At 37.5% G+C, this 24,192-nt stretch overlaps 1 protein-coding gene across 5 annotated transcripts in view; it reads right to left on the reverse strand.

The window, feature by feature from the left end:
- LOC106877586 (uncharacterized) overlaps positions 1–24,192 on the reverse strand; it is a 339,290-nt gene that overhangs the window by 249,895 nt on the left and 65,203 nt on the right. Inside the window, exon 1 of one of the 5 annotated variants that reach the window (XM_089365485.1) lies at positions 11,873–11,962. The exons of the other annotated variants lie outside the window; for them this stretch is intronic. The gene's annotated coding sequence lies outside the window, so the exon portion shown is untranslated. Of the gene's footprint in view, positions 1–11,872; positions 11,963–24,192 lie in introns of those variants that run through there. 5 annotated transcript variants of the gene reach the window in all.

Below are 24,192 nucleotides of genomic sequence, written 5' to 3' on the forward strand. Positions count from 1 at the left end.
CTCTCTTTCTGTGTGTGTGTGTGTGTGTGTGTGTGTGTGTGTGTGTGTGTGTGTGTGTGTGTGTGTGTGTGTGTGTGTGTGTATATATATATATATATATAGCTTGGTACATTTACCATTGCATTACTATATTGTTCGGAGCTGGCCTCTCTATGCGTGTCTGTGTGTGCGCGCGCGCTTCTGTACGTGCACGGGCATTCGCATATGTTGTTACATCGTGCAATTTGCATGTAAGCTCGCAAGAAGTATCTGTCAGAAGGGATTACGAACGAACTGTTGGCATGCACTCGTGTGTGTACGATTAATATTCATAAATGAGTTGTGAATAAAAAGTAAGGTAATGAATTGTGCGTTGTTTAGGGTTGTTTAATCCCCCTGTCGGCCTTCGTTGAACAGACGTAAGATAAAATGCGCTTCATCCCGACACCTTATCGTCTTTATTCAAGACATAAGAGTATTAAAAACTACATTATATAAAGTAACTTTTTTTTTGTATTTATTTCACTACTACGAAATTAAATTTCATGGTTTTTCCCAGTTATGATATTAAATATCTACCAAAAAATAAAATTAGTATTTTCTACAAGAGACGTTACCTCAATAAACTTGACATATCTCAATAAAAAAAATAGTTTCAACTATGACATTCCTTAACAAAAGATAGATTAGCAATATAAGCTACTTTCTGCAGTTAAGGGTACTGAAATTTCGAGTGGGATATATCTAATTTCCGCAGTAAAAATGGTTAAAGAGTGTGGTGTGATTTAAGGTTGTTTTGGTTACTATTTCAAGCAGGTGACATGAACACGCAGACAGGGTCGTTTTAACCGTAATATACCCGCTTCTCCACCTTTCCCTCACCCTACTTCGGGCAAAGCAATGCAACGGAATCCCTACATTTATTTACTGGTAGTAAGCCAGAGTATACATAAAATAGCAGTCGGTCCTCAGATCCGTGAGGTATCCGAGCAACTACCCATGCTGACAGATAAGCATTGCACCTAAAGCCCCTACCAGTGTGTGTGAGAGATAGAGATAGATAGAGAGAGAGTGTGTGTGTGTGATGAATGGTTATATACGTGTGTCCTTGTATTGACATCGTGAGATAGTTGTAAACGGGTGTCACCGTCATACAAGTGGTGTCTGGCCATGAGGAATAATATTACCTCACTTGGAAACAGGTGCGGGTTTGACGACAGCATCCAACCGTAGAAAATCTGCCCCACTCCCTCAAAAAAGAATAAATAAAAAACTCCATCTGACCCATACAAGAAAAAATTAATATTAAAATGATTACGATGATGATAAACGATTATGGGTGGTAAGCTTGATTTGAGAATAATCCATGCTATAGATTAACATATTTCTTGGTGTTAAGGAAGATACTTTTCCTTTCCCTCAAAAGTAAGTAATCAAAATCTGCCATGTGCTGGATGGCTGTGTGCTAAGTAGCTTGCTTACCAACCACATGGTTCCAGGTGGCACCTTGGGTAAATGTCTTCTACTATAGCCTCAGACCAACCAAAGACTTGAGTGGATTTCGTAGACAGAAACTGAAAGAAGCCCTTTGTATGTGTATATAACCTCGTGGGCATCGGTACCATTTTCCTCTTTCTCCGTTCTTCCATTCTCCGAACTTTCCATCTTTCCGACGAAGGGCTACGCCCGAAACGTCATACACTCTCTCTTTCCTTTCCTGAGCGTCCAATAATACTATCCATATCACGTCCTCACTTTGTTGTTTTTTTGTTTTTTTGTTATTGTTTTTTTTAACTATATATATATATATATATATACACACACACACACGTGTATAAGGGATGACCACTAGGTGGACGTCCAATATGCTAGAAAGGTCATCAACGACCCGACCACAAAGAAAAATAATGTTCTCCAGAAAAAGACTTCGCAAAACTCCAGAACAAGACAAAATGAGAAATATGCAGAATAAAGAATTAGTTGTGTACTGTGATTTCAAACATTAACGTTTTACTTATGTAACAACATCCGAGTTCTCATCAGCACAACCGTTCTAGAATCAATATAATTTGCAGAACTATACACGAATTGTCTTCATGAAATAAGACTTATATACAGTTCTACTGATTACATTGGGGTTATTATAAATAAATAATAATTTTTATATATAAATATATATATATATATATTTATTTATTTATTTATGTGTTTCAGCCAAGTGGCTGCGGTCATGCTGGTGCACCACCGTGATTTTCACGTTCCTTGCATGGCTCTTCTCCCCCACCTGACATGGTCCAATCAAGAGTTTTGATGGCACATCTGGTGTATAAGAGAATTTGACACAGCTGCCCTAAACTGCGTCTCATTACGAGCCATTCGTTCGTCTGGTATCGTGGAGAGGAAAGCGTCAAGTTTTGTCTTGAAGACCTCCGCATCCATGTCTTGCATGTCTCTCAAATGTTTTGGCAGGGCATTGAAGAGCTGAGGTCCTCTGAAGCCGAGGCTGCTGCAGTATCTCGTTCTTATGTGAGATGCAGTGGCGACCCGTGCAGGCATTCCTGTAGTACTTGATACCAAAGTTTGGCACCAGTCCTTCCAGTATTTTCCATATGTATATTATTACATATCTCTCCCGCCTGCGCTCCAGCGAGTAGAGACCTAGTGCCTTCAGTCGCTCCCTGTAGTTCATTTGTTGGACTGTGGCGATCTTTTTTGTATAGTGCCACTGAATTGCCTCGAGTTCTGCTGTCCGCTTAACACTGTGTGGTGACCACAACTGAGAGCAATAGTCTAGGCGGCTCAGAACAAATGTCTTCCATAGAATCAACATGAATTTTTGATCCCTTGTACGGAAAGTCCTCAGTATCCACCCTGACAGTTGTCTGCACTTTGCTGTCAACTTGACAATGTGCATGTGAAATGATGCATCACTACACATGTTGATGCCCAGATCTCTTACTGTTTGTGGTTCTGGGATTGCAGTACCTCCAGGCCCTGTGTATATATATATATAAGAGATATGCTGTGCTTGAGAAGACCCGGCAAGCCAAGTGAGACTAACTGTGGCTTATACTAGTGTTGCATAATCGGCCCATTGGGCAATACACTATGCCTGAGAAGACTTGTTGAGTCAAGCGAAATCATTGTTATGGCTGATGCCAGTACTGCATGGATGGCATATAAAAAGCACCATTCAAGCATGGTCCATACCAGTCCCTCTGGATTGGTTCCTGTGCCAGTGGCATGTAAAATGCACCATTTCAGCATGGTCGATGCCAGTACTGCCTGACTGGCCCTCGTGCCAGTGGCATGTAGAAAGCACCCACTACATTCTTGGAGTGGTTGGTATTAGGAAAAGCATCCAGCTGTAGAAACCTTGCCAGATCAGATTGGAGCCTGGTGCAGCCTCTTGGCTTTGCCAGTCCTCCGTCAAACCGTGCAGCTCATGCCAGCATGGAAAGTGGACATTAAAAGATGATGATGATATATATATATATCGTGGGAGAGTTCACAAAAAAAACAAAAAAAAAAACAAAGACGAAGACAGGTGGTGTAGAAAACAAACAGATGTATTAGTATAATACTTGAGAATTGAAAAAGTCTTTAATGTTTCGAGCCTACGCTCTTCCACAGAAAGGAACACAAAGAAACAAGGAGAGACAAAAAAAGTTTAGAAAGTATAAAAACATTTTTAAGAAAAATTCAAAAGCTTCATCCCTCCCCCCACTATTGCTTGACAACTAATGTTGGTGTGTTTACATCCTCATAACTCAGAAAATTGGCAAAAGAAACTGATAGAATAAGTATTAGGCTCAAAAAGAATAAGTCCTGGAGTTGATTTGTTCAACTAAAGGTGGTGCTCCAGCATGGCTGCAGTCAAATGACTGAAACAAAAAAAGAATAAAAGAATGCATTTCCTTTTTTCATGACCCAATTTTAACCCCAGAGGTGTGTGAGTGCGTGTGTGATGGGAATTGTCTATGTTAAGCTTATGTTTCAAATACCGTAGAACCAAAAAAAAATAAATGTAAAGCATAAAAGACCAACAGGATCTGTGTCTAAATCACAAACAAAGCATTTTGGCAAAGTATGTGGAAATGCTGGTATCTTGTGAGATCCGAGTTCTGTATTTGTTTGGTTCCCTGCTTCTCCCTCCCCCTTTTTTTTTTTTCATGTCAAAATTGGGGTATGTCCTTCCAAGTAGGAATATCTTTGTGGGGAGAAAAAAAAAAACCAAAAACAAAACCCATTCTCCCTACCAAAATTCTTTCCTCACTTTATTGGAATTTAAAGACATTTACTCTCCTACGACATGAAAAGAAACATAAAAATAACAATAAAAATAAAAGAAGGAAAAATCAAAAATCAAATTGTGTAGAGAGAAGAATAAAAGAACAGACAATAGTGTGGTTAAGAAGATTGCTTGGCAACCATATGGTTCTAGGTTCAATCCTAATGAATGACATCTTGGGGAAGTTTTTTCTAGAGTCTTGTCAGTGAATTCGGTTGATGGAAATACAGTGCTCCAGTATGGCTGCAGTCCAATGATTGAAATATGTAAAAACCATCATCATCAGTCTGTTTTTCATGCTGGCATGGGTTGAATAGTTTGACAGGAGCTGGCAAGCTGATGAGCTGCACCTCGCTCCAATGGTTTCTACAGCTGGATGTCTTTCCTAATGCAAACCACTTCACAGAGTGTACTGGGTACCTTTTAAGTGGCACTACACAAAACATGTAAAAGACGAAAATAAATAACTGCAGAGTCATTCTTTGATTCTTTTACTGGTTTCAGTCATTTGACTGCGGCCATGCTGGAGCACTGCAGAACTAATTCTTTGTAAGCCTAGTACTTATTCTATCAGTCTCTTTTGCCAAACCACTAAGTTGCAGGGACATAAACACACCAACATTGGCGTCAGGTGATAGGTGGTGGTGGGGGAGACACACACAGATACATACATATATCAGATTGGAGCCTGGTGCATCCCTTTCAGCTTCTCAGTCAAACCATACCAGCATAGAAAGCGGACATTAAACGACAATGATGATATATATATATATATATATATATATATATATATATATATATTTACATACACAACAGGCTTCTTTCAGTTTCCGTCTACCAAATCCACTCACAAGGCTTTGGTTGGCTCAAGGCTATAGAAGAAGGCACTTTTCCAAGGTACCATGCAGTGGGACTGAACCCTGAAACAAGTGGTTGGTAAGCAAGCTTCTTACCACACACCCACTTTCATCTTTTTCTTATTGGTAGTCTCTTGAGTCTCAGAAAGACAGTTCTGCAATTTCTTGCTGAACAACCTCCACAAATGTTTTGCTTATAGCAATCAAATATCTATGCTGTACATTAGCTCAATCCCTCTATCAAATCCACATTACCTGTACAGGTGCATGGTAGGTCGCATGTCAGGCATCAAAGTGAGCAATGTGAAATTCAATGTTTTGCTCAAGAACACAAAGCATTGCCCGGTCTGAGAATTGAAATCACCATTCCAGACTCTGAGTGCAACATCCCTAAGCACTAGGCCATGCACTCTGAGTTATTTTATAAAATTATGTTACAGAGTATCATTAAATGTTACCTGATCAACGGGGCTAGACAAATAAAATGTACCTAGAGACATTATATTCACCCAAATGATTATAAATCAAACATGTTTCATAACTGATTAAATTAATTAATGCACAAAGAATTTCTAATAGAAGCTTTCCATTCTACATTATATATATTGTTTCAAGGTGGTGAGCTGGCAGAATTGTTAGCACATTGGACAAAATGCTTAACAGTATTTTGCCCATCACTACATTCTGAGTTCAAATTCTGCCGAGGTTGACTTTGCCTTTCATCCTTTTGGGGTTGATAAAATGAGGTACCAGCCAAGCACTGGGGCTGATATAATCGACTAGACCCCTCCCTCAAAATTTCAGGCCTTGTGTCTTTATTAGAAAGGATTATATACATTGTTGCTATTATGTAAAACTGTTGTATGTCCAAATGCGTTTTTTTTCAATATTTATTTTTGCTTGTTCAAGTTATCGTATCTCCAGCTGCTTCAGATGCCAAGATATCAAAAATTGTCAAAGTGTAGTACAACAGTTTTGCTATGGAATGGTGAAATGGACTTACAACACTTTTGCATGATAGCACCAATATATATATACTTTTGGTTTTTCTTCTTGAATCCTTTCTGAAAGGCTGTCTTACTTTGGTGGAGATTTGAAAATTGAATGTAAATTCACATGACTAAACACTATGTGATGTTTAAACTGACCGCTAACAGTTCAGTAATTAATGCAATAATCCAACAAATTTAGAATAATTGAAATTACTCTCTTAACAAGAACAAATCCTCTGAATAACTAGTTTAAGGTGGGGCTTCAGCATAGTTTCAGTCAAATGACTGAAACGTGTAGAAGAGTGAAAGAATACACACACACAGGCTTTAGATCACTAACTGAACTGGTTGAGCCTAGCCATTGACAGTTTGTTGTCTGTTCATCTGTTCAGCATCTGGTGACATTCACCATTGACTCGAACATCTGGCTTGGTTTTTAGTCACATTTGTCTTTTCCTAGCAAAAATATCTCACCTCTGCATTCCATGATTACAGCTGATAACATTGGTTTGTTAACTGAACCGGTTGATCATTTGTTGTCAGTTCATCTGCTTAGTATTTAGTGATATTGATTTGATTCACCATTAATTTGAACATCTGACTTAGGTTTCAGCTACATTGGTCTTTTTCTAACTGAAATATCTCATCTGCGCATGTCACAGCTACAGATGATAGTAGCATTAGCTCACCACTAACTAAACTGGTTGATCTTGACCATTGACAGTTTCTTGTCCATTCACCTGCTCAGCATTTAGTGGCATTCACCATTGACTCAAACATCTGGCTTGGTTTTTAGTCACATTTGTCTTTTCCTAGCAGAAATATCTCACCTCTGCATTCCATGATTACAGGTGATAACATTGGTTTGTTAACTGAACCGGTTGATTCTGGTTGTTGATCGTTTATTGTCAGTTCATAATCTCGGCATCTGGTGATATTCACCACTGATACAGTAAAATCCCTTTGCCAGAATAGTAAAATAATTCACATCCAAATATGCTACACTGCATCCTGTGAATTCAATGTACCCTGGCTCAAGTGGTTACATGCTATTTAGCCCATGGCCGGGACCCTGGTAGGTCCTACCACTCCGGATCAGAGTAGACCTTGAAACAACAATGGATAAGAGGTGGTTTTACATTCCTCAAAATACTGGAAGTCCCCAAACATGTGGGCCACTACCAGATGCACATGTAGGACAATGTTAATTGGTATTGTCGTGCATATGTAGGAAAATATCAATTTAATGTTCATTTACAATATCCTAAATTAGAATTGGATTTATAACAGAAGTGTTCTACAAAATCTTGCAAACAATTCCTGATGGCTTGTGCAGATGACTGTTCTTTGATCAAAACACAAAAAGAGACACTTGATGTAATCAATAAAAATTTTAAATCACGAAACTCTGGAAATGGAATTTTAACGGTAAAGTTGGCGCTAATATAATTAATGAGTACTACTAAAGCAGCGCGGACCCGAACGCACTAGCTAGTCGTGAGTGGTCGATCCTAACCCTAACTCTATTCCTAACCCTATCCCTAACCCTAACCCCTATCCCTAAACACGTATTCATTTGCACACACGGGTTAGGGATAGGGTTAGGGTTAGGGCTAGGGATAGGGATAGGGTTAGGGTTAGGATCGACCACTCAAGACTAGCTAGCGCGTTCGGGTCCGCGCTGCTTTAGTAGTACCTAATTAATGTGGTAAGCCAATAAATTTCAACTATTTAAAACATCACACACACACATATCTATATACATATATACGTGGCACTCCGTCGATTACGACGATGAGGGCTTCAGGTTGATCCGATCAACGGAACAGCCTGCTCATGAAAGTAATGTGCAAGTGGCTGAGCACTCCACAGACACGTGTACCCTTAACGTAGTTCTCGGGGAGATTCAGTGTGACACAGAGTGTGACAAGGCTGACCCTTTGAATTACAGGCACAACAGAAACAGGAAGAAAGAGTGACAGAACGTTGTGGTGGTGAAAGAGAACAGCGGGGTTCGCCACCATCCCCTGCCGGAACATCGTGAAGCTTTAGGCATTTTTGCTGAATAAACACTCACAACGCCCGGTCTGGGAATCGAAACCGCGATCCTAGTATCGCGAGTCTGCCGCCCGAACCACTAGGCCATTGCCCTTCCACATATACATCTATATATATATATACACACACAGACACAGATTCTATCAATATATACACGTATGAGGAGGTGATGAAAAGTTCGTGGTTTTAAGGGTATTGTGAAAGGCCTGGTTGGAAGCTCAACTTTCCAAGTTCTTTTTACAGAGCTTAGAAAAATTTGAAGGACGACTGCAATAAGTGTGTGAATCCCAGAGGGGAAAATATTGAATAAAATCATAATTAACTGACCCTCCTGTATTTTCATTCACCTAAAACGAGCAACTTTCCAGCACCTCTTCGTGTGTAATCATATGTGTGTATACACACACACAGAGGCACGTACATACACATATCAATCTATCTATTTCTATACCTGTGAAATATACATAGATAGAGACAGGTGGGGGGAGATAGATATAGATAGAGAGCTAGACATATGTATCGTTACATCATAAATGATAACAATCACAGAAAATACACAGAAGTACTATAGCTATTGGTTTTTATCTCAGAAGACAATTTCTAGTTGCACATACATCTTCCTTTGTCTGACAACGCAACAACGTGAAAAGTGTGTCTGTTAAACAGCGGCAATGACGATGATGATGATGATGATGATTATGACAACCAGATTTCACAATAACTACTCATTTGTCAGTAAGCATAGCAACGAGGTGTGACTATTTACTTTTGAAGCAACCTAGGAACCAGCATAGTCATACAAATACATAAATAAATTATAGAAAGACAAATGCATAAATTACAAGGAGACAGACACGTACGTGAATAACATTTATATATACATATACAAATACGCACACACAACATGTGTGTGTGTGTGTGTGTGTGTGTGTATATATATATACATATACACATACACAAATGAATGTGCATGCATATAGTTCCTGACACTACTCTAAATGCACGTAATACACACACACACACACGTGCAAATGTTCTCCCTCACACACTCAGTCATACTGTATGGCTGAAGAGAAAAATATTTCAGAGAGGTGTTCTGTATAAGAATTACAAATACAGTAGAGTTATATTACAGTACATTGTAAAACTGCAATTAACAGATTATCCAAGTAATTAGCAGTCATAAACTCCCTCAAGGGAGATATCTTCAGTAATATATGCAAATATGAAATTTCAAAAATAAAAACAATTCATCTGTTGAATAGAGTTTTTCCTAAAAGCCAAATGTTAAAAGTAATGCATGTTTCGATCTTGTCTAACCTCACCAGCAAAGCATCTGCAACCAAGCTGGAAAGAATTGGAAGTTGTCAATATGGCTGTGGTCTTGGGTTGTCCCACTGCGCGGCACTTTCGACAAGTGTTACCTCCGATTGCTTTGGCCCAACCAAAGATTTGTGATTGGATTTGGTAGACGGAAACTGGAGATAACTGTCGTGCGTGCATGTGTGTTTGCTTATCCGTCTCTGCAATCTGCGATTGCTTGTACGAAAGTACAGCGAGAAGACAGCATTGTTGTCAGTTTCTCCTGCCAACAAGCAAAACAAGTTAGTGCTTAAAAGAACATCCGGTGTGAAACAATTTCGCAAACAACAGATTCCAACTTCCAAACGAGAGAAGCATAGCCAGGTTCTAAAGTCAGTCATATAGACTCATAAGGGCCGGTTTCCCGGTTTCCACGGCGTATATATATATATATATATATATATATATACACACACACACACACACACACACACACACACACACACACACACACACACACACACACACACACACACATATATATATATATATATATATATATATATATATATATATTCAATTTTTTTTCTCCGTGTTTTTCTCCTTGTCTCCGTATTCTTTCTGTTGAAGAGCGTAGCTCGAAACGTCAAAGACTTTCCGTATTCCCGAGCGTCATACTAATATATACTTTTGTTATTTACACCACCTGTCCTCGTCTGTTGTTATTTTTTGTATATTCTCCCATATATATATATATACACACACACATACTTTATTAAAAAGCAGCAAAAATATCATAAAAACTGTTACTCAGAGTTTCACGTTCCCGTTTGTCGGACAGTTTTGTTTAGAATGGAGCATGATAAAGTTATATGCAGAAATACAATTACTTTGATAGATACACATTTGAAAATGGTTTTGTTTCATTGGTCCTTTCAACAAACGGTATTTTCAATAACCGGTTGCATGAAATAACAAATTGTGGTTTAAAATCATAAAAATCGAAGAAAATCTTAAATCAAAAATAGCTTGACGAACGGGAACGTGGTGATATTTTTGCTGCTTTTTAATAAAGCATATTACTCTACCTCTGGTATTCGAGTACTATTTTTTCCACCTTGTTTCGCATTTATGTGCTTACTCTGGTGTATATATATATATATATATGGAACACCGTTTTTGCCAGCTGAGTGGACTGAAGCAACGTGAACCGAAACCACAAACTTACGATCAGGAGTCCAGCATTTTAACCATTAAGCCACGTGCTTCCACAAAGTTAGTGGGGGCGAGCACATAAATTTTTTAAAAAGGCGCTATGACACATACCAAACAATTTTAAACTCGTTTCTCTTATATTACGCAAAATATTTCATTAGTTATAAATATAGGGTCGAAAGTAAAGAATACGCACATCCGGTGGTTAGACTTTAGGGTTTTTGTCACGCCGAAAACGGGTGGTGTACGTATTCTTTACCTTCGCCAGTATAGGTATTTGTATTCTACAATTATTAATTGCAGGTTGCAATAACAAATATTGTGTGAAACTTACAACTATTGATATGGGTGTGACATGAAAAAAAAAAAATGACACTTCACGGGATCATCCGGTGTCGAGAGGTTATGGCGTCATTATGTATGAAAGTATGTGTAACGTGGAAAAAATGAAATTCCATGGATGGGGGTTCGACTTTTATCGCATAAGTGAACCATTAAAAGGGAAATTATTCAAAAGGCGCCAATTTTGAAAAGTATGTTTGGTGGTGGTGAACGTTCGCTCCCGTGTTGGCTACGCCATTGCCAATCCATGCAAAACACGAGAACAAAAATGGACGTAAAACAAATGCACGATGTATGTTGAAAATAGAGGAATTTAGTAGAGTTGATTATTAATGTGAGCAACAGAGCTATGAGAGAAAACATGCTATGGTAGCTTTTCCAATTTCGAATGCATAAACGATATAGAGTCAAATATGTAATATAGTGAGTTCAAAGAACATAGTACCTCCGATTAATTGATATTATTCATAAAGTTAGAAGACAAAAATCTCATTCTAAGAGTGTTTAAAATTTAAAAGCAACAAACGAGATAATTCTAATGAGAGAAAACTTCATTTTTTTTTTTCTTCTAAAAATACATAAATACACATGTGCGCATACATAAATATATATTTATATACACGTACAAATACGTAAAAAGACATATATATATATATATATATATATATATATATATATATATATATATAGTTTTAGGGAAAAGGACCAAGGTTCATGAACTCATCGATGAAAATCCACTGTCACATATAGAAAAATTAATAAGTAAAAGCACAATAAATAATACAGTGAAAATTTAATTTTAATTTTTAATAATTTGAATTTAATTGAGTTTTTACCTGCAAATTTGGATTTTTATCCTTAATATTATATATATATATAGGCAAACTGGAGTCAGTCCTTCCGGATCGTCTTCTTGCTACGAGCAATGCATATCAGACACCGAACACCAATAAACCTCAGCAGACGGTACACTAAGGCATGCAAGGAGTGGGGTAGCTGTGTAGAGTTTATGGGACATCTTGTCAGAGTTTTTTTTTTTCCAAAGAGGAAGGGAACATGTAACACCGTGACAATGTGTTCATGACACTCACTCACATCCCAAAGCAAGAAATGCAAGGACCACCTAATCAAGTTGGTGATGGAAGAAGAAAAGCCATTAACTACAACAAAAAGAACAAGTAGTTTCATACAAAAGGTCCAGTCATTGGGTAAACCTTGGGGAGAAATGCAGCAGTTCTCTTAGGTCGTTTAAATGACCCAGAACGAAGATGTAGTTTCGTCGTCCTCCTGGTCAAACCTACAGTTACCAAAGCTGAATAAAGGAGGGGCATCTTTTGGATGTATTCTTTCGGGCGTTGTGTGTGTAAGGATGCAGAAAACACGAAAGTAGATGACAAAAAACCGATCGTTTTCGAAAGAAGTGCTCTAGGATGGTTGTAAAGCAATTTTAAACACTGAAAATCGAACACGCCATCTTGAAATGAGCACTTCGTAAACGGGACCTGACTTCAATCCCAGATACTTTTCTACCTGAAAATGTAACATCTGCCGCAGCGACTTTCTAGTCGTATGAAATTAAATAACAGCATTATTTGTTTTTTTAAATTACAGAAGGTCATATCTTCAAATATCTAATTAAAAAGATAGCCTTCTATAAAGACGTGGCAATCACAGTGTCATCATCTTCTTTCTGTTATTTCAAATGTGTAAAACTAGGGGAAAATAAAACAGGAGCCCCTGTTAAAGAAAACTCTTTAAGAAAAGTCATAAGTTTGAGACAGAAGTAGAAGGACGAGCCACACATTCGAAAGTCGTACTTATCTGATGCGATTTCTCATTATCATCTCCAGGAATATCCTTTGATATTATTTTTTTCGTCTGTTGAGGCTCGTCACTTGTAGACGAAAGTTTTCTCTTCAGGAATCTACAATTTGCAACCGTTATTTCACGTTTCTCCATAGTTTTTGCCAAGAAATTGCGGTCAACAAACTTGGCAACCGAATTACGAAGGTGACTAAACTCTTCATCTGATTCAATAACTTGCTTAATATTTGCCGCTGTCAAGATTTCCGAATTTTCCATTCGGGCAACTTCAGCAGACTTTAAAATGAGCGACCTAGCGTATATGTTATATATAGACCTAAAGCTTGGGATATCATAACAGGCATGGGAGCAGTGATCCTGTTCACATAAAAAATTATTATCCTGCATTATCGTTTTAATAATTTTTTTGCGGAAACCTGAGGTTATATAGCTTTCTTCTTTTCGGTATAGTTGACCGTACAGCTGCAGACGTAATTGTTGAATAAACCGGCGTACCTTTACAGGTACTTTTTATCTTTTTGGCAAACCGGAAGTTTCGAAGGCTAAAGCCTAGCGTCACTTATCCTTCCGATTCCTACACTTTTTACCAAGTCGTGTCATCGCATTGAATCTAAACAAAATGGGAGGACTTCGGTAAAGAAAACCGCCTTTTATTATTTGAAGGATAATATATTTTCATATTTAATAGGCTTTAATATATTAAAAAAATAAGTTTTAGGACAAAATAATATTATGAATATTCGGCTACACTATAGTCTGGGTACTTGAACCAATGTGTTTCAAGAGACGAAATATTTCAAAATATTTGGGTTTTTTTTCCTTTGAAGACAAATTATTTTGACAGGTGATCTTTTAAGTCATGGTCAATAATATTTTGCAGTAATACAGCAAAAAAAACCCATACCATTTGCTTCTTCAATTTCTTTTTCTTTTATTTCAGCCAAACATTTTAAATGTTGAGAGAGGAAGAGAGAACAGAAAAAATATTCCTGGCAATCTAAATGGTTCCATAGGCGCAGGCGTGTGGCTGGGTAATAAGTTTGCTTCCTAACCACATGGTTCTAGGTTCAGTCCCACTACGCGGCAGGTTGGACATCTGTCTTCTATAATGGCATATATATATATATATATATATATATATATATATATATATATATATATATTATTTAAAAGCAGCAGAAATATAACAAAAGACTGTTACTCGGAGTTTCACGGGAACGTGAAACTCCGAGTAAGTCTTTTGTTATATTTCTGCTGCTTTTAAATAAAGCATATTACTCTACCTCTGGTATTTGAGTACTCTTTTTTCCACCTTTTTGCACATTTTATGTGCTTACTCCGGTATATATATATATACATATATATATATATATATATATATATATATAACACATACACACACACACATAAAAGGCAGCGTAAATATTACCGTTTTCTCTTTTGCATACCGATGTAAACATAAGCATAATCTTGCACTCACGACCGCGAGATCGGGGTTTCGATTCCTGGATCGGGTAGTGCGTTGTGTTCTTGAACTACACACACACATATATATATATGTTGATTCAACACAAGCAATAAATTATACGACTCAACATAAATGTAAAGCAGTCGTTATAACTGAAAGAATGCGTTATGTACACGTGCACGCGCGTGACGAAGAACATCGGAGTCACGCAGCTTTTCCGGGATGCCAACAGATTCGTAGACTCTCTCTCCCTTTATAGATCATCACTTGATGTGGCTACAACATTGAACGATGGTAAACTACATGAAGAGCAAAAAAACAAAACAAAAGGAAAAAAACCCATTCGTACGATTTAATTTGATAGTTGTTGCTGTACGAACGTTCCGCGTAACGTGATTGAACGTTTCCGCGGATCCAATCGTACATTATTACATACGACATAGCTGTTGCTATACAAGGAAACTTCTGGGGAAGTCACTCGACATGTTTAGTGGAGGCGCGTGGCTTAGTGGTTAGGGTATCAGCATCATGATCGTAAGATTGTGGTTTCGATTCCTAGACCGGGTGAAGTGTTGTGTTCTTGAGCAAAACACTTCATTTCACGTTGCTGCAGTCTACTGAGCTGGCAAAAATGAGTAACGCTGCGATGGGCTGGCGTCCAGTCCAGTTGGGGAACACATACGCCATAGAAACGGGGAAACCGGACCCATGAGCTAGGCTAGGCTTTAAAAGGGCGTACAGGTGCCGGAGTGGCTGTGTGGTAAGTAGCTTGCTTCCCAACCACATGGTTCCAGGTTCAGTCCCACTGCGTGGCACCTTGGGCAAGTGTCTTCTACTATAGCCGCGGGCAGACCAAAGCTTTGTGAGTGGATTTGGTAGATGGAAACTGAAAGAAGCCTGTCGTATATATGTATATATATATATATATATATATATATATATATATATATATATATATATATAAAATATATATAGTTTTAGGGAAAATAACCAATTTTCAAGAACTCATCGATGAAAATCCACTATCACATATAGAAAAATTAATAATTAAAAGCACAATAAATGAGTATAATTGAGTTTTTTACCTGTAATTTTGGATTTTGTCCCTAATATTATTATATATATATATATATATATATATATATATATATATATATATATATGTATGTATGTGTTTGTCCCCACATCATCGCTTGACAACCGATGCTGGTGTGTTTACGTCCCCGTAACTTAGCGGTTCGGCAAGAGAGACTGGTAGAATAAATATTAGGCTTACAAAGAATAAGTCCTGGGGTTGATTTTGCTCGACTAAAGGCGGTGCTCCAGCATGGCCGCAGTCAAATGACTGAAACAAATAAAACAAAACTAAGGCAAAAGAACATTGCAGCTAAAATCTCCGTCAAATCTTACTCCTCTACAAAACTCCATCAAATCTTACTCCTCTACAAAACTCCATCAAATCTTACTCCTCTACAAAACTCCATCAAATCTTACTCTTCTACAAGTCTTAAGAAACGAAGGAGAAAGATACACATTATTATGTGGACGTAGACCAGAGCTTTCTCAACCCTGCTTTCGTCGCACAAACTATTTCTATTCGATACAGGGGCCCAAAACATCGGGGAACAGTACAATGATGAAATACACTGGAAAACAAGAAACAAATGTAGCAGAATGATGTACACCTTTGTGAGATTAACGCAAATGAATAAATAGCAACATAGAACAAGAAAGGATCCCTTCAAAGGAATAGGAATAAGGAAGGGGACGGGAATACATGATCCGATTCCTTACCACCACCACCACCGCCGCCGCCGCCACCACCACCACACAACCTCGAGGTTACTTTGATAGATTGAAGGTGACTTACCTTCTCACAGTTCTTGCCGTCACATATTTGGTGCAGGCCCCATTTCGCCACGCTAACTTTCTCACTCTTACCAATCTTTCTTGAAATTTTGTTACGAGGGTGACAGCGCCACCCTCGTCACCTACACCTTTCTCCTTAAGTGGCACTTGAAGAAGTTGATGGATGTGTTATTAAGTCCTCATCAAAGCCTCAACAACAACAAGAATAGTAATTGCTTCTGATTTAGGTACAAAGGTGGGGATTAAGTTAATTACATCGGCTCCAGCACTTAACTAGTACCTTGTTTTATCGACATCCACACCGCCACCTCACCCCGGATTGAAGTGGGAGTTGGAATGAAAGGCAAAGTTTTATTTCGGTGTGATTTGAACTGAGACCGTAAAGTGCCGAACAAATACCGCAAGCCATCTTATACGCCGGCGCCTTAATCTGCTGCTCAACAATAATAATAATAGTCCTTTCTACTATAGGCACAAGGCCTGAAATTTTGGGGGAGGAGGTATGTCGATTACATCGACCCTAGTACGCAACTGGTTCTTAATTTATCGACCCCGAAATGATGAAAGGCAAAGTCGACCTCGGCGGGATTTGAACACTGAACGTAAAGTGCCGGAACAAATACCGCAAGCCATCTGCCGGCGCCTTAACCTGCTGCTCCACAATAATAATAATCCTTTCTACTAAAGGCAAAAGGCCTGAAGTTTGGTGGCGGTGGGGCGGGGGAGGAGGAGAAGTAGATAATCGATTACATCGATTCCAGTATTTCATTGGTACTTAATTTATCGACCCCGAAATGTTGAAAGGTAAAATTTAAAAAAAAATTAGTTCTGTAGGAGAAATATGGGAAACCCTCTCACCCACAAAAGAGCTAAAATCGTCCGCCACGAGGTAGGAGATCAGGGCAAAAATTAAGTTCGGTGAGATATGAAATCAGAGGATACACTGATGTAAATAAATAACACGGGGATTTCGTCCAACACTCAAATGATCAACGTCAATCAATTGCTTTTCCCTGCGGAAGACCTTAATAAAAAAATTTGATAACTTTTAATATCAATCAATCAATATTGGTAATTAGTTGTATCGTGTGTGTGTGTGTGTATATATATATAATTCCCGGCGACGCGTTGTGTCCTTGAGCAAGACACTTTATTTCATGTTCCCCCAGTCCACTCAGCTAGCAAAAATAAGATGTACCTGTATTTCAAAGGACCAGTCCTGTCACACTATGTGTCATGCTGAATCCCCCTGAGAGCTACATTAAGAGTACATGTGTCTGTGGAGTGCTCAGCCACTTGCATGTTAATTTCACGAGGAAGCTGTTCCGTTGATCGTATCAGCTGGGACCCTCGTCGTCGTAACCGACGGAGTGCTCCTATATATATATATATATATATATATATATATATATATATATATATATATATATATATATATATACGCATATACACAGTGTTGACCAGAAATCACCCGACAGTAAATCAAAATTCCATAAATACTATTTATTATTCTGAATTGAATCAAATGGAAAAACACGTCACTCAAGAAGGACTTCAGTTTGAACAATTTTCATGATGTTTCATATTTAGATGTTTTTATTAAATTCATTCAGTTGTTAAACATAAATCTTGGAATTAAATAGTTTTGATTTACTGTCAGGTGACTTTTGACCAAACTTGTATATATGTTTATATATATGTGTGTGTGTGTGTGTGTGTAATTTAGAGAAAAAAACCTCTATTAATTAATTCAATAAAGAAAAAACGATATTCATACAATCAAGAAAATAAATATATTATAAAAAGCTTATTCTAAAAATCATGATTTTTTGAATAAGGTTTTTATAGTATATTTATTTTCTTGATTGTATGAATATCGTTTTTTCTTTATTGAATTAATTAATAGAGGTTTTTTTCTCTAAATTATATACATATATTATATATTGTGAAATTTGATTTAGAATTGCTAAATTGAATTTTTCCCTGTAAGTTTTGGATTTATATTCCTACTATTATTATTATAATACATATATATATATATATATACATACATACATATATATATATATATATATATATATATATATATATATATATATATATATATATATATATATATATATAGTATTGCACTCACGATGGCAGCATCGTTGTTTCAAATCCTAGACCAGGTGGTTCGTTGTGTTTTTGAGCAAATCAGAGGAGGATCAGTTATGATTTTTTCAACATATTCCCCTCTCAGATTCACACATTTATTGCAGTGTTTCTTCCGTTTTACTAAGTCCTGTAAAAGAACTCGGAAGGATGGGCCTCCAACCAGGTCTTTAGCAACATCCTTGAAGCGAGGAACTTTTCAGCGTTTCCACGTAGGAACAATTTAAACACGTCATTTGATGCATTTAAATACTCAATCTCGTATTTAGTAGACATTCCCTTCTTTTTTTAATGATTTAACCGTTGTAAGGAGTAGTGTCTGCACAAATAAGACGATGTAACGAGGGACGTCTGTTAACTTTCGAGATGTGTGCGTGGCGGTGGTGGTCGGGTGCCCAGCCTCCAAACATCATTTTCACATTCCTTTATACGCACCCATGCTCGCACATACAATGTGTGTGTGTGCAAGCGTGCGTGAAATTAATTTATAAACACTAAACATGCACGCTCGATTGGTTGATTGATGGTCAGTATGAAATTTCGACAAGAGACCTAGTGAATGAGTAAGAAAGAGAGAGAGAGTAGGAGAGAGAGAGTAAGAGAGAGAGAGAGAGAGAGAGAGAGTGTGTGTGTGTGTGTGGGGGGGGGGGGGTGAAATTAACATGCAAGTAGCTGAGCACTCCACAGACATTGTGTATCCTTAGGGTAGTTCTCAGGAAGATTCAGTGTGACACGGAATGCAACAAAACAGGCCCTTTGAACTGTAGGCATAATTCAATTGACTGGAGTTGACTGGAACAAAATCAAATAATAAAAATGTCTTGCTCAAGGAATCGAACTCCATAAACTTACGATCGCGAGCCGAATACTCTTAACCATTAAGTCACGCGCCTTTTCAATTGTTCCATACGTATGCCAAAAATTTTCAGAAATTGGCAGATTTTGAGCAGATCAAATAAATAATTGCAACCTCTTAACATACTAATAATTTTCTTAATGAAACTGAAGAAATTCTAGCAGGTGATTGCCAAACTATGAAGAGAAAAATATACCAATGCAGCCTACCGCTAGTTTCTTTGGATTTAGTTTCATCTGAAAATACATCAGTAAAATTTGCGAAAAATCACCGACAGAAATAAATAAATAAATATCTCTCTCTCTCTCTCTCTCTCTCTCTCTCTCTATATATATATATATATATATATATATATATATATATATATATATATATATATATATATATATATATATATATATAAAGGCGGTGCTCCAGCATGGCCGCAGTCAAATGATTGAAATTTCCTTTTTAATAATCATACATTGGCTAGAGAGATTTTAACAAATGGAAAACTTCAGTTTGGACAAGTTCCAACTAAAAAAGTAGGTGAAACTCTACTATTGTGGAGAGGGCTTGCGTTAACCCTGGTGCAAGAGAAATCGATGTAATCGAAGGTAAATCGAAGGCAAAAGATATTTTTGATTCACTTTTCAATCAATCCAATCAATATTCAAAATATCATTTGTCCTAGGGTTAGAGGAAAGATGGGTTATTTGGGAAACCGCACTGATTTGTTTTTTTTTATTCCCCCACCCCACCTCACATATTCCTGTAAACGTTGCAGTGAGAGGTTGCAGCGTCCATGGCTGAGCTGGGTAAGTCGCAGAAGTCAGCAGCGTGACGTATTAGAAGCTTGGTAATAGGAGAGATTAAGAGTCTAAGCAGATCGTAGAACTTACGTTTTTGCATTTGGTTCACAAGGTTCTTGATGTGAATTCGTGTGTTGAAACAAATCTTATGTCTAGGGAGGGTCATTATACCAATAATAATAACAACACAAGCACTGGTTGAATATCACCTCTTTTTATTTTTGTTAGCCAATTGGTTAAATATCTAACCAACTAACTAATAGATTGTCTGTTGAATGTGTTGGTTAAACAACCAATCTATTGTTTGTTTGTTTTTTAGTCGAAGTTCTTTCGTCGCTCCCACAAAACAAAGAAAGATAATACAATATGATACGCAGGTGTGGCTGCGTGATAATAAGTTTGCTTTTCACCCACGTGTTTTCGGGTTCGATACCATTGCGTGGCACCTGGGACAATTAGCACCTTCTACTATAGCCTCGGGCCGACCAATACCTTGCGAATGGATTTGGTAAAGGAAACTGTATGGAAACCCGTCAAATATATAAACTGTTAATTGTTATGGCCGGTCAGAGAGTGACTGTTGGTTTCGCACCTACAAAGCGCTTACTCTACAGCCGATTCGTCAGACTATATATGTGTGTGTGTGTGTGTGTGTGCGCGCGCGTTTATTCCCCACCACTACTTGATATCTGGTGTTGGTCTGTTTAAGTTCCTGTAACAAAGCTGCTTGGCAAAAAGGACCGATAGGATAAGCACAAAGCTTACAAAAAAACTACCGGGGTCGATTTGTTCGACTAAAACCCTTCAAAGCAGTGCCCCAGCATGGTCGCAATCTAATGCCTGAGACAGGTAAAAGAGAAAAGAAGATAACCCTTTGCCTGGACAAAGTGTTTTCCTAAGTTTGTCCTAAGTTTCTATTCTTGTTCTCAAACCTTTAGTTCGCCCTCATTTCATACGTTCTAAGTAACATAAAGCTTTCCTTTCATAAGTCCCTAAGTTACTCTAGCAGTAAGAAAAAAATGGGAATATGAGCATCATATATGATGCATGGATGATAGGGAAATATCTCCTGCGTATCGCATGGGATACAGAGGAGAGAGGAAAAGGGTTACAGAAAGCAAAGGAAAACCCCAAAAGAATCATTGTAATTTATATAAGCTAAATCAAGAATTACTCTCTTTTTTTACTCTTTTACTTGTTTCAGTCATTTGACGGCGGCCATGCTGGAGCACCGCTTTAGTCGAGCAAATCAACTCTAGGACTTATTCTTTGTAAGCCTAGTACTTATTCTATTGGTCTCTTTTGCCGAACCGCTAAGTTACGGGAACATAAACACACCAGCATCGGTTGTCAAGCGATGTTGGAGGGGGGGGGCAAACACAGACGCACAAACACATATACGACGAGCTTCTTTCAGTTTCCGTCTACCAAATCCGCTCACAAGGCTTTGGTCGGCCCAAGGCTATAGTAGAAGACACTTGTCCAAGGTGCCACACAGTGGGACTGAACCTGAAACCATGTGGTTGGTAAGCAAGCTGCTTACCACACAGCCACTCCTGCGCCTAATTAAGAAATCTGTGGGTCAGAATTATTTATATATCAAGTAGAAGATGAGAAACAAACACGGCAACGTACACACTTCCACGGAAAAGCATGTAGTTAGGAAGGTGCAAACAATTGCCTGAAAAATGAGGTGAGACGGAAGACGAAACCGAATGGAGTTAGTATTTGAGAAAATAAAAATGAGAAAACTGCCTAAAGGCAAAACAAATTAGCAGAAGCTGATGGTCTACATCAGTGGTTCTCAAACGGCGTCCATATGGCCCTTGGGGGTCCAAATAAAATTTTGTTAAAATTTATCTGCAATAAATTGCTGATACCTTTTAATATTTTTTTTTTAACCCCTACATACTATTGCTAATGACATCTAAAACTATAAAAAGGTAATGAGATGTTTTTAAGCAAAGGCTATAAGGATCGAGTGGAATAAATTAGGAATCAACGGGGTCCTTGGCCAAAAATTGTTGGCAACCCCTAATCTAAACCCTAGGTTTCTTAAATACACGGCAGCGAAACCCTTAACTATGCTGTGTCAACAATCACGAGAGAGAAGACAATTGCTAGACATGTTAGGAGAGAGAGAGAGAGAGAGAGAGAGAGAGAGAGAGAGAGAGAGAAAAGAGAGAGAGAAAGAGAAAGAAAGAGAGAGATAGAGAGAGCAAGCGTTAGTGCTATATATAAGTTGAGAAACTGGAGTGAAGCAGAGAATTACAGACTAACGAGTCTAACATTGATTTTATATAAAATTCTGAATGGATTTTTACATTACCAAAAACTATTTTTTCTTTCCTTTTTATCTGAAGGTCAACTACATTACAGTTGCTAAAATTAATTGAGGAACTGACAGACAAAATAAATAGAAATATACTACACTTTACTGGAGTTTTAAAGGAAACCACACGAAAGTCGTGAATAAGTTAAAAGTATATTTACTTAGTGTTTTAGATAGAGAAGTGGATTCAAGACTTTCCCACTCATTGAAAAACAACAAACGAAAACGAAGTTAAAGAGGGTAAATCAACACAATATGTCATATAACATTAGAAATACCCCACCTCACTAAGGATCAGCATTGAATCATTCCTTCTTTTGGGATTGCGAATAATCAATTACATTGACTCCCAATGTTCGATTGGTACTTATTTTACCGACCCCGAGAAGATGAAAATAAAATTCGACCTCGGTGGAATTCGAACTCGAACATAAAGACGGAAGAAGACCAAAACATTTTGTCCGGTGTGCTAACGACAGCTTATAACAATGCTAATATTTAATTAGCTTTTCATCCTTTCGGGGTCGATAAATTAAGTAACTGGGGTCGATGTAATCGACTTAATCCCTTTGTCTGTCCTTGTTTGTCCCCTCTATGTTTAGCCCCTTGTGAGCGATAAAGAAATAAGAATCATTAGCACGCCGGGCGAAATGCTTAGAGGTATTTCGTCTGCCGTTAAGTTCTGAGTTCAAAATTTCTTAGTAATATTAATTTATACCAGAAACAATATATATAATGAATATAATAAAAGTTGACAATTTCTTTTATCTTATATTTATATTGTAAATAAATAAGCATTTTATTATGTTTCTTTCTTTTCTGGAAACTCGACGCGTACCGACAGCTGATGGCTCGCCGACCAGTACCGGTCCGCGGACCACCACTTTGAGTAGGACTGCTTATAGACTACGATAGTCAATAAAGTATAAAATAAAAAAATATTGATGACATCATAGATATTTAGTAAACTTTCGAGAGAACGTGAAATAATTCTTTTTATAGAATAGTGGGGATCCTTCTGAATTGACGGGCACCACTTTTCATTTATGTTTTATGTAGTGTTTTTGGTACCGAAACACTTTCAAACTTCGTATACTTGTATATTTTGTGTTATAGAACAGATAAAAAATTTTGTATTAGAAGTTATTTCATGTAAAAAAATTGTATTTCGGTAATTTCAACCAATCACTGACGTCTATTGAGGTGAATGGAAATCCAATATTTATCGTATATTTACTTTCTGTTATTTATAGCTTTATGTATTGAGATTCGAGATCCACTATTCCAAAGAAAATGAATTATCAAAAATTTATTCATTCTATGCGGCCCGGTAGTTGGGAACCCGTGTCTTAGATAATTTAGTCCTGGTCCTAGATATAATCCTGTATCTGAAAATTCAATGAAATAGTCGTGGATGGAACGCCTTTTAGCATGCGTCTCATTGGATCAGGGCTGATATAAGACTAAAACAGCAACGAATACATAATTAACCGACGAGAATTTGAATACCGAAACATAAGATCCGCATGATATGGTGTGAAACATCTAGTTTTATCCTTTCAGTGGAAGCTGATCAACAAGAGAATAGAAAAAAAAAAGAGAGGAAAAAACAAACAAACAAAACGAGTAGCCTCCGATTGTCAATATTTCCAGTGAAGTCAAGCAACAATAGTCATAAGAAACAAGCTCTTTGTAACTATACACTTCGCTTTTATTTAGCTTGTCTCAGCTTTACTATCAGTAAACACTACCTAGCCCCTCCGCCATCTCTCTATATATGTGTGAGTGTGAGTGTAGATACACATATACGTATATATATATATATATATATATATATATATATATATATATATGTATATATA

This window comes from Octopus bimaculoides, chromosome Z, assembly GCF_046866305.1.
Source record: "Octopus bimaculoides isolate indiv1 chromosome Z, ASM4686630v1, whole genome shotgun sequence".
NCBI classification, from domain to species: Eukaryota; Metazoa; Mollusca; class Cephalopoda; order Octopoda; family Octopodidae; genus Octopus; species Octopus bimaculoides.